Genomic DNA, 18,553 nt, shown 5'->3' with positions numbered 1-18,553 from the left:
CAACAAGGGGTATTTTGGGAATTTCTATAAATTAGAGGGATATTTTGACAATTTTCTATTTTCTTTTAATGGCGCACACTCCAGCTACAAGAACTCTCTCTCTCTCTCTCTCTCTCCCTCCAGATCCTTGTCTTTATCGACTTTTCCCTTAACCCTTGGGAGCATCTTTCAAGATTCTCCTTAATTCACCTCCTTCCCAAAATTGAGAAGACCTATTTGCATAAAAACTATACATACATCCACCACCATCACCAAAGATATCTTAACACTCGAGCATACCCTAGCTCAAAATAACCTCACTACAACCCTCCAAAGGCTCATCAAAGGACATGACTATAGTCAATCTCAGCAATGAATATTTGCCGGCCAAGTCTCACACATGGCCAAGACTATCATAGTGCAAAATATGGCTTCACAAACGATATACTATGGTAGTATTTGCAAGTTTGAGACTACATGTGCCTACGAAACCAATATCCGAAGCCAAGAATAGGCTATAGCTATGCACAAGATAAACCTATTGTGTCAATCCATAATGGCATACATCAAGCAAAAATAAGACTTATACGGCATGTGCCTGAGAACCATTCATTGCCATGAGAGTTGGGTCAAATGTGTTGAGCAGGGAGAGCGTGATGTGCCAAAGTTAGAACTTGCACTTGCATTCCAAAATGCAAGCTCTAGTAACTCCAAATGATCATTTACAGCATACACTGCTCAATAGTCTAGCATCAATCTGACACATTTCATATGCGTTCAGTTTGTTGCAAAATATTTTGAAAAAAAAAAAAAATTTTGGGCGTGGAGAGGTCATCCATACAATGAAAAGTAGTTTTAACACAAAAAAAATGTCATTCCAATCAGTTTTGGTGATGGGCACATAAAAAAAACCTTTTGGCATAGAAATTTCTTCAAACTTGTAGTCCAAGAGAAGCTTGTGCTAAAACCCTCTTTTTTTTTTTTGCAAAACTCACAATTCGTGAGTGGATTGTATTAAACACATCATAATATTACAGAACCAACCACAAGCTCGTATCAAGACTTGAGGTGCAATAGTTTACAAGATGGATGTTTGCCGCCTCGGAGTAAGGCCTTTCACCACCGAATTTGAACAAAATTTCTAGGCTTTACATACCATCTGTAGACAACAAGGCGTGAGTAGTCCTAGACCAATCTTCCAAATTTTTCTTGCACCCAAGCATCCATATTAGCACTTTGATTTCTTGTATAATCTCTGCGAAGCTTGCCACCTCAGGATCTCCTTTGAACACGTGGTGGTTCCTTGTCTGCCATACATTATGGAAGAAGAAGTACTTGACAGTTTGAGTGATGATGAGGAGGGCAGGACTTCCCAACTTCTTACCTCCAAGGAATAAATCATTCATCTTCAAAAAACCAATTTTCCATGTCCTTTGTACCCACTTGCATATTTTTGATGTGATGCCTCTGATAGTCGGGCATTCCGTCAATAGATGGGCTCGATCCTCACTAGCTAACCTGCATCCCAAACATCGATATGGCCCAATCTCTCTCTCCTATATCTTCACCTCCGTTGGAAGAGCACCCCACATTACCTTCCATAGAAATACCTTCTTGTACTATGGCAACTTTGGCTTCCAGATGTTCTCCGTTACTTGCTCCCACCATTCCTCCAGCCAATGTTTTTTCTATATCTTGTTAAGGGGGCTAGACCAATTCTTCTTGTGCATCATTGTATGATATATGCATTTAGAATGGGGTTTTCATAAGAGTGCTTCTGGACCATTCTAGGAATTCCATTCAAACCCTGATTCACAGATTGTCATCACTACATTATCAAGCTCTTTTATCACTTTTTTGACCAGCAATATCTCCAAGCCATTAAGTTGGAACTGGGTTACCAAAAGGTCAATGGTTTTCCATCTCTTGTTGTCACCATCCCAGAAGTGTCTAAGTCGATCCAGACCCTTATTATGTAGTTTCCTTGTTGTTTCTATTCAATAGGGACTTTGTGGTGGAACTACAACTTTAGAGAGCCATGGGTACCAGTGCAAAATGGAGTTCTTGAAGTATGTGGTTTCTTCTCTCACTTTAATACTCCCGCTGCTCTATTGTATTTCCTTACCAATTCCCCTAAGATGCCCCCCAAGCTTAGGGTAGACCACGTCAAGGCTAATAGTTTGTCATGAACGTCTACCTCTTTCCAATTACCACCCTTTGAACGAAGTTTAGTTGTTTCTATCATATTTTTTAGTGTAATAGCCCAAGCTTGATCTTGCTTAGCCAATGAGACTACAAATTTTGTGCATCGAGCTTTTGCATGGGCCACACGGTTGAGAATTTCAAGGCCTCCTTGATCCACTGGCTGAGCGACTGACTCCCAACTGGCCCATTGCCATGGCCTAGAGGATTTCGTGTTTTTTTTCCATAAAAATCTTTTTACTAGCTTTAAGAACTCTTTCCAGTAACACTTCGCCATCTTAAGAAGCGAGCTAGTGAAGGCAATATACGAGAGCATAAATGCATTAATCACTTTAATCCGGCTTGCCAATGGGAGAAGAGCATAGTCCCACCTACTCATTTTTGTTCTGAGTTTTTTGAGGACCCACTGAAATCTTTGTTTGTGAGTTACTTCCACCCCCAAGGGAGCCCCAAATGTCTAAAAATATTCCCTTTTGTGACAATCTCCCCAGACCAATCAGAGGGGTGGGAGTCATTTTTCGATAGGGAGATCAGTCTTGACTTCTCTATATTACACCTGGGATCTCAAAGCCACTGAGAACATTTTCACAATCTCTAGATATTTCTTGACAACCTGGGGGCATGCCTTCAAGAAGAGGAGAGAATTGTCTGCAAATAGTTTTGCTAGTAGTTGGCTATTTCTTGGTAAAGCTAGGCCTTGCAACTCCCCTCGCTTAGCACTAGCTTCGAGCATCGTGATTAAAGGATGTGATCCTATGGCAAAAAGTAGGGGGGCTAGAGGGATTCCCTGCTTAATAGACCTTTTTACTTCAAAGGAGCCCACTATTCTATTGTTAAACAGGAGCTTTGACTGGCTACCAGCCCCTAGTATACGTATAAGGCGACATAGGTGAGGCCCAAAGCCCAAAGCTTCCATGACGGCTTCTATATATGACCATGTTATTCTATCATAAGCCTTATCAAGGTCCTGTTGCAGTAGAATGCACTCTTGCTTCGTGAAAGTCGTGTATTCAATGCCCACCATTGCTGCCAAGATGTTGTCATAAATGGACCTTCCTTTAATGAACCCCTATTGATGGGGAGAGATTATTCTGTTAAGTAGGGGGGCTAGTCTGAGGGCTACTACCTTGGAAATAATTTTGTAGGCTACCAACATCATCATAATACGGCACCAATGCTTCAGTTGTTGAGAAAAACATACTTGTTTGGGTATGGGTTTGATAAGCCCTCTCTTCACACTTATCTCCAACAACCCTTCGGCAATGGCTTTGTTGGCCAGACTTGTTTCTAGGACCTTGAGATCATCCCAAAATTCTCTAAATAATTCCGTCGTCATTCCATCCCAACCAAGGGAATTTTCCTTGCCAAGGGCTTGCAATGCTAGTGAACATTCATCTTCGGAAAATGCCCCTTCCATGCTATTGGCTTCTGAGTGGGGAATGTTCTTCTTGACACTCTTAAGTAAGGTCCCTCTAGCTTCAACCACTTCCTGGGACCGCCTCTCAATGATTTGGCTAAAATAGTTCACTATCAGACCAACCATCTCATCTTGGTTCTAAACGGCTATCCCTTTTTCATCATAGAGCGAGTGGACGTGGCCCTGGATCTTTTTATTTTCAGAGCCCTAAAGAAGTGAGCTTGATTGGAGGCTTTTAGTTGTAGGAAAGTCTCCTTGGAGAGAAGTCTTGCCTTTTTTATATCTTCTAGCTTTTCATTAGCAAGGCTAGATTTGGCTTCGAGCCATCACTTATGCTCATCCTCAACATCAAGCCCATTGGCCTTTTATGGAGGTAAGCAACTCCACCTTGGCTGTAAGACGCAAGAGGTGTGTCTCCCTAGATTTTTTGATTCGGGGGCCCGAGCTTTTGATTTCTTTTTTAATGCTTTGAGCAAATAGGTCCCATGCATTGTGTTTGTTGAGATCAATATATTTTTTGAGCTTAACCAATGCTTTCTTGGCTATTTTTTTGAAAAGGGGGTCTTTGAGTAGGTGTGCTCCTGTTACTAGCAGTCCCCTCCCCCCCCCCCCCCCCCCCCCCCCCCCCCCCCCCCTCCTTCTTGGGGTGTGCTCCTCCCCTTTGTTCTTCTTGAGTTGTATGTGTAGGGGTATGTGATCTAAAAGGCTTTTTGTTGGGACCGCCTTCATCTCTAGCATCGATGGATCCAGTCAGCTTGGTGTGAGCAATAACATCTATCTAGTTTGGAGGTAGTGCTAGCATACTGGAGACTTGCGTAGGTGAAACCAGGTGTGTTGTTCCATGGACCAACTTCCCATAAGTCGATCATCGCCCAAATCTTTGCATAAACTTTTGCATTTAGTCTTTTCCGAGCCAACCAGCATACTAGTGGAACCTGTTCTGTCCTTGCGCTTCTCTACCATATTGAAGTCATCAACCAAAAACCACTCTCCTTCAATAGGAGTATCTCTAAGATGCATCCATAATTTAGCTCTAGCTTTTTCATTGCAAGGGACATACACATTCACAATGGTGAAGGGATGCCCTTCCCATCTGATTCGAATCCCAAGGACTCTGTCAGAGGGGTGGTTCAAAACCAACTTCGGCTCCAATTCCCTGTCAACAATGCTGAGGATGCCACGAAAACCGTTACTTCCTTCTCCATAAAATACAACTTTCTTTCCTAGAGCGTGCTTTCTCTTGCTATGAGCATCAAAGTGGTGTTCTCAGATGGCCCAACAATTGATTTCCTTCTCCTTTTTTATTCATAGAAGAGGGCACTCTTCGTACGAGTCTTAAACCCCTTCATGTTCCAAGGTAGGATAGTGAGAGACTCGATTATTAGTGAGGAACTCATTGGGATAGAGGGACAAATTCTTCGGCATCTGAATCATGCCCACACCCCATCTCCTTAGACCCGGAGAATCTAGAGTTTCAAGTTAGGGGATTTCTTTTCTTGTAGTACTGACAATGAATTGTGAAGTGGGACAATATACCTGCCTCCTTTCAAAGGGGTGGATGATGGAGCAGATCCTGTCACCTTAAGTGTTTTTGCATCTTCAAGAGATCTGGAGAGTCTCTTGCCACTACCTTCACCCTTTTCGCTCTTTTCAGACTAGGGACTTGAACAACCGAAGTAGTTGTTACCGTTGGTGCAGCTAAAGTTGGTCGAAGCTAAGAGATGGTCTATGCCAGGAAAAGGGTGTATTCGAGTGCAATGCAAAAGACTAGGGCAGGTGCCAAGGCCCATGGCAGCCAAAAGAATAGCGGGAATGTATGCTTAAAGCGATTTTTTAGGCCAAAAGTGCAGCAGGATGGTCCAAATGGGATGGCGGGTCAAGGTGTCCAAAATGCCAAGTCAGCATCCTGAAATGTAGTGCTCAGTGCGCTCTAGAAGCCGGTCCAGACGGCTCATCAAATGGAGCCCCGGTGCTCAAGATATTGCAGTTTAAAGAAAGAGTGTGTAGCAGATCCCCGACGGACAGGACAGCTAGGGACAGGTGGCCCGGGCTGATGTCAGTGTATATGTGTGTAGTGCTCGAGTTGTGGAGCATGCCTGTCTTTTCAGATTGTGAAGCCGAGCTTTGGATAGCAAGATATGGTTAGTTGAAGATTTTTCGGGGGCCAGGTCTATGCTCATTTGACTGCACGGGAAAATGTGCCATCTGGCATCTTTTGAGCCTCGCCAAAGCTTTCGGTGGAAGGGTGAGTCATGTGGAGCTAGCAAGAATCGACTGCACGTCAATCGGATATCCGGTCGGTCAGATACTGCGAGACGAAGTTGGGCGCGTTTGGGAAGTGAACAATTGCATATGATTTTTTAAGTTTTTCATGGCCTCGGATGTCGAACTCCAGGGAGTCGGAATGCAGTGGGGTTGGCACAGCCAGAGACCGATAAAGTGGGGACTCAACACCGCTTTGCGATTCCGTGATTGGATCACCAGGTGCCAATCGGCAGACAAGACAAGGAGGGGAGGGAATTGGTATTTTCAGTGGAGTTTTTTTAGAGCCTTGGAGGCTACCCAAGGGGGGATCACCCACAGGCTGCCATGAAGCGCCGAGAGAAGTCCCACATGCGCGGGACGGAGTCAGGAGAGCACCGTATATGGGCTGGGGCATAAGGCCTCATAAGCATACAAGGAGGCGAAGGGTGAGCTCTTTGAGCGTCGCTATGGTGAATGCGTCGTGGGCGCTGCTGTGGAGTCAGTGGCACTGCGCGAGGTGCCTCTTGGGCGGATCAGCGGCAGTTTTGGCCGGACAGCAGCGGCATAATAACGCGCCCGCGTGGCGCGTTGGAGGGGATGACATGGCAGGGGCAGTTCCCACGGCCGTTAGGCCCCCGAGCTTTTGAAGTAGAGAGGGAGGGCGATAGCGACATCGCTATTGCCTCCCCCCCTCAGGTAAGAGGTGAGTCCCACAGCAGAGAGAGAGGGCGAGAAACTCGGAGGTCGTCAAGGGAGCAAGGTAAAGCAAGGGCCAAGTTGGTCATAGGGTTAGCAGCAAAGAAGGTTCCAAGATCGGGCAAGGGCAAAGGGCATGGCCGTCCGGGCAAATCAAAGGGTGCAAAGCCAAGCCAAGTGCAAGGCCAAAAGAGGACAAAGAGAAGCCGGATAAGGAGTGAAGGTCAAAGTCAAAAATTGAGCAGTATAAGGCTAAATCAAAAGAGAGTAAAAGGTGAAAAATAAAAAATAAAAATGAAAAGCCTAGGGGGCAATAGCGACATCGCTAATGCACCCCTCCCAAGTGCAAAGAGTGAAGAAGAGAGAGAGAGAGAGAGAGAGAGAGAGAGAGAGAGAGAGAGAGAGAGAGAGAGAGAGAGAGAGCAAAGCGGTGCCCTCTTTCCCAAAAGATACCATTTCAAGATGCCAGGTGGACCAATTGAAATGCAAATTCCCAATTAAAGGCCCCCCCTATAAAAGTCAAAAAAGGATCAAATTGGGGGGTTTTTTTTCTTGGCCTTTTGAGGTGCCGTTTGGAGCCTGCAAAGTGGAGTTCTCTAGCAAGCTAGACTCTTTGTAACTTGTGCTTGAAAATGGCCATGGTGATGGCATTGCAAGCCGGTGTATGTGTTTCTTGAAGTGGAATCAAGCCACAGTTGCCTCCCGTGTCGTTGTTTCCCTTTCCCCCCTTCTCTTTCTCCTGCTTTCATGTCCCTCCTCTGTGTCGGCTGTGTGGAAGTGTGTGCCCCCCCAGACCGACGGTGTTTTGAGTGAGAGAGTGAGATTGAGTGGTTGTGTGCGTGTGTAAGGGTGGAGACAGGTAGTGGTAGTAGGTGTACCTTGTGTGGTGGATTTGTGGAGTGTGTGAGCAGTGACAATTAAGCAGACGGTGGTCTGCTAGTGAAGAGTGTTTCTTTGAAGGTGTTTTTTGAGAGGATAGGGGTGTTGTGGATTCCCTGAGCTATAGAGAGGCCATTGTGTTTGTGCTGGGTGTGTTCCCCCATTCCCCCTCTCCATCTTCTAGTGTCCCCACGGAGGAGCACACTAATTGCTCCCAGTTGATAAAAAAGAAGCGGTTTTTCGCGTTGGAAGTCATGGCAGCTAGAAGCTATGGGCCGATTTTCACAAGAGAAGAGAGCCCTGATGAGTGGATGTCAGATCTTGAGCTGTACATGCTATCGTTGCGTATGCCGAACGAGGATAGCAAAATGCAGAGTTTTCCTTTGGTGATGCGTGGTAGAGCTAAAGCATGGCCGAAGCAAGCATGGCTGGCTCTACGGGCGAGGTTTCTTCACGACTTCCGAAAGGAGACTTCCCCAGTCGAAATGGATGCAAAGCTGAAGGCGCTTAAGCAAGACGTAAGTGAAGAATTTAATTTGTTTTTGGGTCATTTTGAAGAGTGTTGGGCAGAGTTAGCGGTAGCCATGCAATTGGCTAATGGAGACTATTTCAAGCTCGACAAATTCATGGCGTGCCTGCACCCCAAAGTGAGAGAAAAAGTCGATTTCGAGAGCCCAGATAATTACAATGGTGCGGTGGCCATTGCACGGTCGAAGAGCAGAAAGATAAAGAAGAAGATAGAGCAGGGCATGTCAAGCTATGAGACGATGGCCCATGTTCAACCACAGAGTCCAAGAGAGACTACACATGAAGAAAATCAAGGAATTCGAGGTGTAGCTATTGTGCCGCAAAATTGGGTGCGCACATTGCAAGATTTATCGGAGCAGATGCAAGAGTTGCGGCTCAGTGTCATGGATAGAGGACAACCAAGAGGAGCAAGGGGCAGGGCACGGCCACTTCCTGGTAGGTGTTACAATTGTGGAGAAGAAGGGCATTATGCGCCTAATTGTCCTTAACCGCAGAGAGAAAGAGGAGGTATGTACCCGCTTTTTGGTAGAGGTCGAGGTCAAGGGCAATACAATGGTCCAACAGAGCAAGCGGTGGAGAATCCTGTGCAGCCAGCTCCGCAAAACGGAGGTGAGGTGCCAAGGGTGAACATCATAGGAGTGGACAAGCAGGATGTCGAAGTTTTGGCCAACAAGAGAGCAAGAGCTGACAGAGGCAGAGCGGGAAACTAGATCTTGCAAAGTCAAAGAGAAGGTGTACGAAGGCAGAGAGCAACCTGAGCCTAGCCAGAGAAGGAGGCGTCGCAAGATCAAGCAAGCGGATTTCCAGCTAGGATGTGGCTATCCCGAGTACAATCTGGTGAGTGATGTTCAAAATCAAAAGGCAAATATTACGTTTGGTCAGTTGTTAGCTTTAAATCCAAAATTAAGAAGGCAGTGGTCCACAAGTGTTAGCACCAGGCTGCCAAGAGCTAAGGGAAATGTGCAAGCAGTGCAAAACATGGCTTTGAGGGTAGGTAACCCCACAAACGTTCTATGCGATTATAGAGAAGAGGATGCAGGTACAAGCCTACATAAACGTGGAGCACAGGTTTGTGTCATGACATAAGCAGCCATGAAAGAGACAGGAGTCACGGCAGTAATTAGGTCAAATGTGCGCATGAGGATGGCTAACCATACTAAAGCCAGGTGTCCGGGTGTGGCGTAGGATGTGAAGGTCAAAGTGATGGGCATAGAGTGCCTGATAGACTTTTTCATGATGAAGTTAGGGGATAATGCTTATCCAATCATTTTGGGTAGGCCATGGCTTTTGGCAATAGGTGCAAAGCAGGATTGGGAGAGCAAAGTGTTCACTTTGCCTGACAAAGAGAAAGGTAGACAAATTGTGCTTGATTTGAAGACCAAGGAGAGCAGTTCTCGTCCTATGGTAGTTAAAGATGAGGGTGACACGACGAGCTATGAGTGCGAGACCGAGACGTGCTACGATGAAGGCTATACTAGCACACAGGAAGAGGAGAGCGAGGATGACATGTTGAAGATAGATGCAGACTTATTTGGGGTCTCCATAGACAACTCTCCACCTAAAGAAGAAGGTATGCAGTCTCAAGCTCATGGTTTAAGCATAGAGGAGGTTTCAAGTATGAGAAGTGAAGACCTTACCAAAGGGGAAAAGGAGGGCTATGTTCAACTGTGTGAATCCTATCCAGATCTATTTGATACGGAGTACAAGCATTTGCGAGGTGCAAAGGGGGTGGAGCACAAGATTGTTCTTAAAGAGGGGCATAAGCCTAAAGCAGAGAAGCTGAGAAGACTAGGAGAAATTCGAAAGGAAGCCCTTTGGCAGGAGATCAATAAGTTGCTGGAGGCAGGTATCATATATCATGTGAAGGAGTCAGAGCGGATCTCTCCAGTGGTCATAACCCCTAAGAAGAATGGGAAATGGAGAGTGTGTGTTGACTACAAGCCATTGAATGCCGCGGCCAAGACGAAACACTACCCCTTGCCGTTTCAAGATGAAATCCTAAACCAGGTGGCTAGGCATGAGAGGTACTCGATTATGGATAGCTTTTCGGGGTACTTTCAAATAGGTATTGCACTTGAAGACCAGCTGAAGACCACATTCATATCTCCATGGGGTTGTTTCACTTACCGTAGGATGCCATTTGGATTGGTGAATGCATATGCCACGTTCCAAGGTTGGATGAGCAAGATATTTGATCCATACTTGGGCCGTTTTATAAGGGTCTTCATGGATGATATCGGCTGCTATAGTTCAAGGTTGGAGCACCAATCGAAACTCCAATCTCTAGTCTTCGCTTGCAGAAAGTTTAAAGTCCATTTGATTGTGCGTAAGTTTTTTGTGTTGACAGGGCTAATAATCTATTGCCAGAGGTAGTGCTACATTTGAAGCCAGGAAGGAGGATTATGAAGTGGGTGTTGGAGCTACAGGAGTTCGAGTTCCAGTTCAAGGTAGATCACACGAGTCGGTCTCACCTGGCAGAAGTTCTTGTCAGCAAGGCCATCGACTTACCGGCCTATCCAAGGGTGGTACCAGATGAAGCCAAGGAGGAACCCAACTTGGAAGATGATTTCACTATGTGGTTTGATGGAGCATATCGAAGGGTAGTGCAGAAAGGAGGAGGAGGTGTGGTGATACACGACCCACACGGCAAAACTATATTCTGGAAGGCATACGATTTAGAGGATGTCCACACCAATAATGAGGCGGAGTATCTCACTCTGTATTTGGGTTTAAAGCAGTGCATAGAGTTCGGCATTTCAAGGTTGGTGGTGAAGGGAGATGCATTGCTAGTAATCAAGAAACTACTAGGCCAATGGCAGGTAAAGCGCGATTCTTTGAAGCATTGGTTTTTTTCCATCAAGAAGATGTTGAAGTCTTTTGAAGAAGTCCAATTCAAACATGTGAGGAGAGAGCAGAATTAAGAGGAGGATCAGCTAGCAAGTAGCAAAGTGCAGATGCATGTTGCAGGTCTATACATGGCCCCAGCCACTTATACAGGTAGAGAGACTCTTAAGGAGATCGAAGGCTTTTTTAGTACAGGTCAATGTTCAGAGATTTTGTCCAAGATGCAAAAGAGGAGAGTGGTGCAAAAGGCCCGCAAATTCACACTGGTAGGTGAGGATCTCATGAACTACGGGCGTGACAGAGTGCTTAGAAGGGTGCTATACAAAGAAGAGATAGGAATGGTGCTGGAGCAATGCCATGAAGAGAGCGGACATCAGGGCAAAGATCAGGTTCTGTTTCGAGTGCTTAGAGCAGGCTTTTGGTGGCCTTCCATTGTGAAGGACGTGCATTACTAGTGCAAGACGTGCCACGAGTGTCAGACTATAGGTGAAAGACGATTGGTAGCGGAGTCATAGGGCGCCATCATTGCACAAAGCGCCTTCGAAAAGTGGGGTCTCGATGCCATAGGCCCTCTCCCAAAGTCTACTAGTGGTAAGAAGTATGTGGTGGTAGCCATTGACTACCTTACAAGGTGGGTCGAGGCTAAAGCAGTGAAAGAAGTAAATGCTAGTGTTGTGGCTCAGTTTGTGTTTGATAATATATGTTGCCGTTTTAGTGTTCCATGGGTGTTAGTTTCTGATAGGGGTCAGGGGTTTAGAAGCAAGCTCATGAGCGTACTAGTGGAAAAGTTGAAGATTCAGCACACGTTTTCCTCACCCTATCACCACCAATGCAATGGTCTAGTGGAGAGTGCTAATGGTCAAATTGTCAAGATGTTAATGAAGTATGTGTACAAGCAAGAAGCTGAGTGGGAAGCAAATCTAGAGAAGTGTGTGTGGGCATATAGAACATCCTATAAAGTGGCTACAAAGTTCACTCCATTCGAGCTTGTCTATGGTAAGGAGGCGGTGTTGCCAGTGCATGCACAGCTAGGTGCTTTAAAGGGTATGTGGCGTGTCAATGCCACTCAACAAGGAGTTCTACAGTATCGGATAGCCAGCCTGAAGGCTTTGCAGATGGACAGAGAGGTTGCGGCAGACTACTATGGGAAGCAGAGAGAGAAGCGGGCTGCCAAGTTCAATCAGAACTTGCCAGACAAGAAGATAGAGGAAGGAGATCTGGTCATGAAGTATGAAAGCTACCTGGATTTCACATTCCAGAAGAAGTTCAAGAAGAAGTGTACGGGTCCATATAAAGTGAATAAGGCCTTTCCGAATAGGACGTATCAACTGGTAAGAGCAAATGGCAAGCTTCTCAGGAATAGGGTAAATGGTGTGCAGCTCAAACTGTATTTCTAGAGGAGTCTAGTGCCTGAAGTGCAGCAAATTATAGTCAAGGGGGGTGGGAACCCACCTAAAGCATGCAATGTGTGAAAGAAAAAAGATGAAGCTTTGTACATAGCCTGTACATACAGTCATGGTTTTGCGAGTTCTTTTTATCGTCAGTTTGGTGTGCCAGTTTTAAAGTGGTGTACATATGCTTTTGGTCGAACATAAATGTTCGACGAGGGGGTTGGGCAATGATGGTGCAGCTAAAGTTGGACGAAGCTAAGAGATGGTCTATGCCAAGAAAAGGGTGTAGTCGAGTGCAGTGCAGAAGGCTAGCACAGGTGCCAAGGCCCTTGGCAGCAAAAGGATAGCGGGAATGTATGCTTAAAGCGGTTTTTTAGGCCAAAAGTGCAGCAGGATGGTCCATATGGGATGGCGGGTCAAGGTGTCCAAAATGGCAAGTCAGTATCCTGAAATGTAGTGCTCAGTGTGCTCTAGAAGCCGGTCCAGACGACTCCTCAAACGGAGCCCCGGTGCTCAAGATATTGCAGTTTAAAGAAAGAGTGTGTAGCAGATCCTCGACGGACAGGACAGCTGGGGACAGGTGGCCCGGGCTGATGTCAGTGTATATGTGTGTAGTGCTTGAGTTGTGGAGAAAGCCTGTCTTCTCAGATTGCGAATCGGAGCTTTGGATAGCAAGGTATGGTCACTTGAAGATTTTCTGGGGGCCAGGTCTGTGCTCATTTGACTGCACGGGGAAATGTGCCATCTAGCGCCTTTTGAGCCTCACCAAAGTTTTCGGTGGAAGGGCGAGTCATGTGGAGTTAGCACGAATTGACTGCACGTCAATCGGATATCCGGTCGGTCAAATACTGCGAGACGAAGTTGGGCGCATTTGGGAAGTGAACAATTGCATATGATTTTTTAAGTTTTTCATGGCCTCGGATGTCGAACTCTGGGGAGTCAGAATGCAGTGGGGTTGGCACCTCCAGGGACCGATAAAGTGAGGACTCAACACCGCTTTGCGATTCGGTGATTGGATCACCAGGTGCCAATCGGCAGACAAGACAAGGAGGGGAGGGAAGTTGGTATTTTCAGTGGAGTTTTTTTAGAGCCTTGGAGGCTACCCAAGGGGGGATCACCCACGGGCTGTCATGTGGCGCTGGGAGAAGTCCCACATGTGCGGGACGGAGTCAGGAGAGCACCGTATATGGGCTGGGGCATAAGCCCTCATAAGCATACAGGGAGGCGAAGGGTGAGCTCTTTGAGCATCGCTATGGCGGATGCGCCGTGGGCGCTACTGTGGAGTCGATGGCGCTGTGCGATGCGCCGCTTGGGCGGATTCGCGGCAGTTTTGGCCGGACAACGGCGACATAATAGCGCGCCCGCGTGGTGAGTTGGAGGGGATGACGTTGCAGGGGCAGCTCCCGCGGCCGTTGGGCCCCCGAGCTTTTGAAGTAGAGAGGGACGGCAATAGCGACATCGCTATTGCCTCCCTCCCTCATGTAAGAGGTGAGTCCCACAGTAGAGAGAGAGGGAGAGAAACTCCGAGGTCGTCAAGGGAGCAAGGTAAAGCAAGGGCCAAGCTGGCCATAGGGTTAGAAGCAAGAAGGTTCCAAGGCCGGGCAAGGGCAAAGGGCATGGCTGTCCGGGCAAATCAAAGGGTGCAAAGCCAAGCCAAGTGCAAGGCCAAAAGAGGACAAAGAGAAGCCGGATAAGGAGTGAAGGTCAAAGTCAAAAATTGAGCAGTATAAGGCTAAATCAAAAGAGGGTAAAAGGTGAAAAATAAAAAATAAAAATAAAGAGCCTAGGGGGCAATAGCGACATCGCTAATGCCTCCCCTCCCAAGTGCAAAGAGTGAAGAAGAGAGAGATAGAGCAAAGCGGTGCCCTCTTTCCCAAAAGATACCAATTCAAGATGCCAGGTGGACCAATTGAAATGCAAATTCCCAAATTAAAGGCCCCCCCTATAAAAGTCAAAAAATGATCAAATTGGGGGTTCTTTTTTCTTGGCCTTTTGAGGTGCCGTTTGGAGCCTGCAAAGTGGAGTTCTCTAGCAAGCTAGACTCTTTGTAACTTTTGCTTGAAAATGGCCATGGGGATGGCATTACAAGCCGGTGTATGTGTTTTCTGAAGTGCAATCAAGCCACAGTTGCTTCCCGTGTCGTTGTTTGTCCTTCCCCCCTTATCTTTCTCCTGCTTTCATGTCCCTCCTTAGTGCCGGCTGTGTGTAAGTGTGTGCCCCCTCGGACCGATGGTGTTTTGAGTGAGAGAGTGAAATTGAGTGGTTGTGTGCGTGTGTAAGGGTGGAGACAGGCAGTGGTACTAGGTGTACCTTGTGTGGTGGTTTTGTGGAGTGTGTGAGCAGTGACAATTGAGCATGCGGTGGTCTGATAGTGAAGAGTGTCTCTTTGAAGGTGTTTTTCTAGAGGATAGGGGTGTTGTGGATACCTTGAGGTATAGAGAAACCATTGTGTTTGTGCCGGGTGTGTTCTCCCATTCCCCCTCTCCACCGTCATAAATTTTGGGATAAAAGCGAGAATAATGAGCACATTATCCTTGCATGGGCCTTCGGGGATTCGATGTATGGGATTCGGTTTCTCCGCAATCTTTTCCTATAGCTTGATAACCGTATTGTCTCATATCATATGCTCTTTATCTTCCCCTGTACTTTCCGCTTTGTTACTCTGTCCTTTTTTCTCCCACCCTTTCATCCGGGTTTCCCTTTCACTAGGGACCTGTGCTAAAACCTATCTAAGGTTTCATTATTTGGGCGGGGGGGAATGGCGAGATGCTTTGGCAACTATAAAAGAAGGTCTAGCACGTCTAGTGTTTGCAAATAGATGAATCAACTTCGCTCGTGTAAAAGCTAAATCTCTTCAAATTTTAAAAAGAAGAAAGTGTGCTCTAAGGTGTTGAAGCAAGAGGAGAGAAGGGGAGAAGATGATAGAGAATAACCTAGGCCTCTTTAAATTCTTGGGGTGGCCACTTTAAAACATGGGGCATCAGCTTTATTAGCCAATTAATCCGACCAATCAACCTGGGAATTACATATACTGGTATGGCCAGCCGCCTTCGGCAACCCCCCCCCCCCCCCCCCCCCCCCCCCCGCGTTTATTTCGTTGCTTGCCTGTGTCACTGGGCTGTAGGGGACACTAGCTAGATCAAGCTCTTGCGGGCATGTGATCGAGGGGAGGGGTTGGAATCCCTTACCCCATTATATGAGTATAGATATAGATATAGATTATCGTGCTATCCGCCCGTGTAGTCGAACTACATGGCACAATGGCTAGATCAAGCTCCTGCTGACACATGGCCGAGGGAGTGGTTGGAATCCCTTCCCCCATTATTATTAGTAGAGATTTAGATATCGATGCAATTCATGCGAGTGTCGCCATTGGGTGTCCCCCCAAATTTGGCCATGGAAAATGGCTAGACAAATTGGTTGGACATTACCTAGCATCAATTCCTATCCACGTAATACGGCAACATCTTCTCCCATGCCACATGAGTTTAGAAAGAAGCCATCCACGATGAACATAGAACTACTACCTTATTAGTACCTCATAGAGAGATTTGGCTGACCTCCGAAACAATGCTATGAGATACTCTATGTCCACTGCCTTCAGTGATTCCCCACAAGTTATCTTGCCATCCTTAACTTTGTCTGATCAACTACAATGTACCCATCACTCTAGACTTGTATCATGTTGTCGTTGCAGTTGCTCACCACGTGTGCACTATCATTTCCACTGTGCGAGACAAAAATGACATGGAGATTAAGTAGACATTAAGTGGATTTTCCTTGGACATCATTGGACATCATTGGCCCATTTCTGTATGGTGGCAACAGAGGTTGCAAAATTCTAAGCTTTGGGAGTAGAGGTTCTAGTAATGGGGCATTGCTGCAAGTGCACTATGCTGGCAGAAAAGAGTGAGGATCGATTGTTTTGTTTTAATCGGCTCAAGGCTAAGCTGAGGCACACTTTTCCCAAACAGGGAAAAAACAATTTTGCAAACATGAAAAAATTCTTTTAGCGAAGATTCAAATTGAATTTTTTTAAAAGTAGGGTATTTTTTACAATTTAACTCTAGGGGATTTTCTCCTTCCTCCCCTGAGTCCCCTCTAGCGTTCGGGAAAATTGTGTCTCAGCTTAATATCTGGCCGTTTCAATTTCAAAAATGCCGATTTAGGACAAGGAAAAAGGAGAAATCTCGCCCAAAAATACAAAAAAATGTGTAAAACCCCCAAAAATAAACCTATTTTATAAAATTTCCTCTTTGCAAATTCAAGGAAAGGAATTTTGTATTTTTGAAAAAATGATTTTCACGAACACTGATCCCCTCCCTTCAAAACCAATTGTTTTGATTTTTTAATCGGCTCAAGGCTAAGTTGATGCACACTTTTCCTGAACATTGGTCTGACTCACATTGATCAGTATTTCTCGATGCGGCCACACTGCAATGTATTCAGTCCTTCCTCTCTCTCTCTCTCTCTCTCTCTCTCTCTCTCTCTCTCTCTCTCTCTCTCTCTCTCTCTCTCTCTCTCTCTCTCTCTCTCTCTCTCTCTCTCTCTCTCTCTCTCTCTCTCTCTCTCTCTCTCTCTCTCTCTCTCGTAGGCTCGTGGCTTGCCAGCTTGCATCGGAGTTGCTAAGTTGGCCTAGGCTAGATTGGAGCTAGTCTACAATGGGGGCAATGCTCATTGCTCAATGCATGTGCATTGTGGAAAGGACATTAGCGATGAGGGTGCCACTGTCCAGTGTCCACACCTCTCAACGGCCCAATTGCACGCACTCACAACACAATCACGACTCGCTTACAGTCTCACACAACCCAGGCCAATCATTTTTTCAAGCATACAAAATTCTCTCCCTTGAATTTTCCAAGAGGAAATTTTATAAAATTACGTTCTTTTTTCGGGTTTTTTCACTGTTTTTCTCTATTTTGGGGCGGAATTTCTCCTTGTCCCCTTGCTCTGAAGCGGCAACTACAGTACGATATAAAGCTGAGATGCATTTTTCTCAAACATTATCCGACTCTAGACTACCTCACAACTCTCGAGTCTCGAGAGTCGACCAAGGACTCCAGATAGCTCTAAGCCTCTCTCTCTTTGTGGTGTCATGCACTCTCCCAAGTCCCATCTTCAACGTCCAGCCTGCACGCATGCTCTCAGGCTCTCTCTCTCTCTCTCTCTCTCTCTCTCTCTCTCTCTCTCTCTCTCTCTCTCTCTCTCTCTCTCTCTCTCTCTCTCTCTCTCTCTCTCTCTCTCTCTCTCTCTCTCTCTCTCTCTCTCTCTCCTCGTACTGCACGTGCGCACTGCACATTATCGCATGCTTGCTACCAACCACTCTGCACTGTCCGCCTTGCTAGGCTCCAGGGGACACTGACCGGATCATTCTCCTGCTGACACATGGCCGGGGGAGGGGGGCAGAATCCCTTCCCCCATTATTAGTAGTATTAAGAAATTTATAAAGCTACGTTTTTTTTTTGGATTTTTGCACCGTTTTTCTCTATTTAGAGGCGGAATTTCTGAAGCGGCGAAAACTTCACGATATAAAGCTTAGATGCATTTTTCCCTTACAATGTCCGACTCCAAACTACCTACACATCTCTCGAATCTCGAAAGTCGACCAAGGACTCTAGACAGCTCTCTCTCTCTTCTCTCTCTCTCTCTCTCTCTCTCTCTCTCCACATGCGCATTGTCTCATGCTTGCTACTAGCCGCTCTACACTATCCGCCTGTGTCGCTAGGCTCCAGAGGACACTGACCGAATCATTCTCTTGCATACACATAAGCAGGGGAGGGGGTTAGAATCCCTTCTCTCATTATTATTAGTATAGATAGTTTGTTAGGCACTCACTATGCAACAAAGTGGGCAGAAGCAGCTGTCAATAATTGATCAAATAAAATAAATCCAAATTCTTTTTTTTCTACAAAACTCACAATTATGAGTGATTGTATTAGAATGATACCAAGAAATATATATATATATATATATATATATATATATATATATATATATATATATATATATATATATATATATATATATATATATATATATATATAACTTTTATATATGTAAATGTCCAATTGAGAAACTAGTGACCAAGGGACTCATTTTGTCAACAATTTTCTGTCTAATTGTTCGCCTTGCACAAAATCTATAATCAAAAAACACCCTCGTACTCTCATCCAACCGATAATCTTATAAGGTTCTCATCTCCCTCACACGAAAAGCTTGTCACCTCCATCCATCCTCCTACTCTAAGGTTGTCGTAGGTACTGTCTAGGCCTATTAAAGCACTTTCAAGGCAACAATAGAGCACACTTAATTTTAGTTTACCTATGGATTAGAAGCAGTCGTCGCTTTAAATTTTACTCCGAATTGTTCAAGG

This window comes from Adiantum capillus-veneris, chromosome 21 (genome assembly GCF_014529385.1).
Source record: "Adiantum capillus-veneris isolate H3 chromosome 21, ASM1452938v2, whole genome shotgun sequence".
NCBI classification, from domain to species: domain Eukaryota; kingdom Viridiplantae; phylum Streptophyta; class Polypodiopsida; order Polypodiales; family Pteridaceae; genus Adiantum; species Adiantum capillus-veneris.
This window is presented reverse-complemented; position numbering follows the sequence as displayed.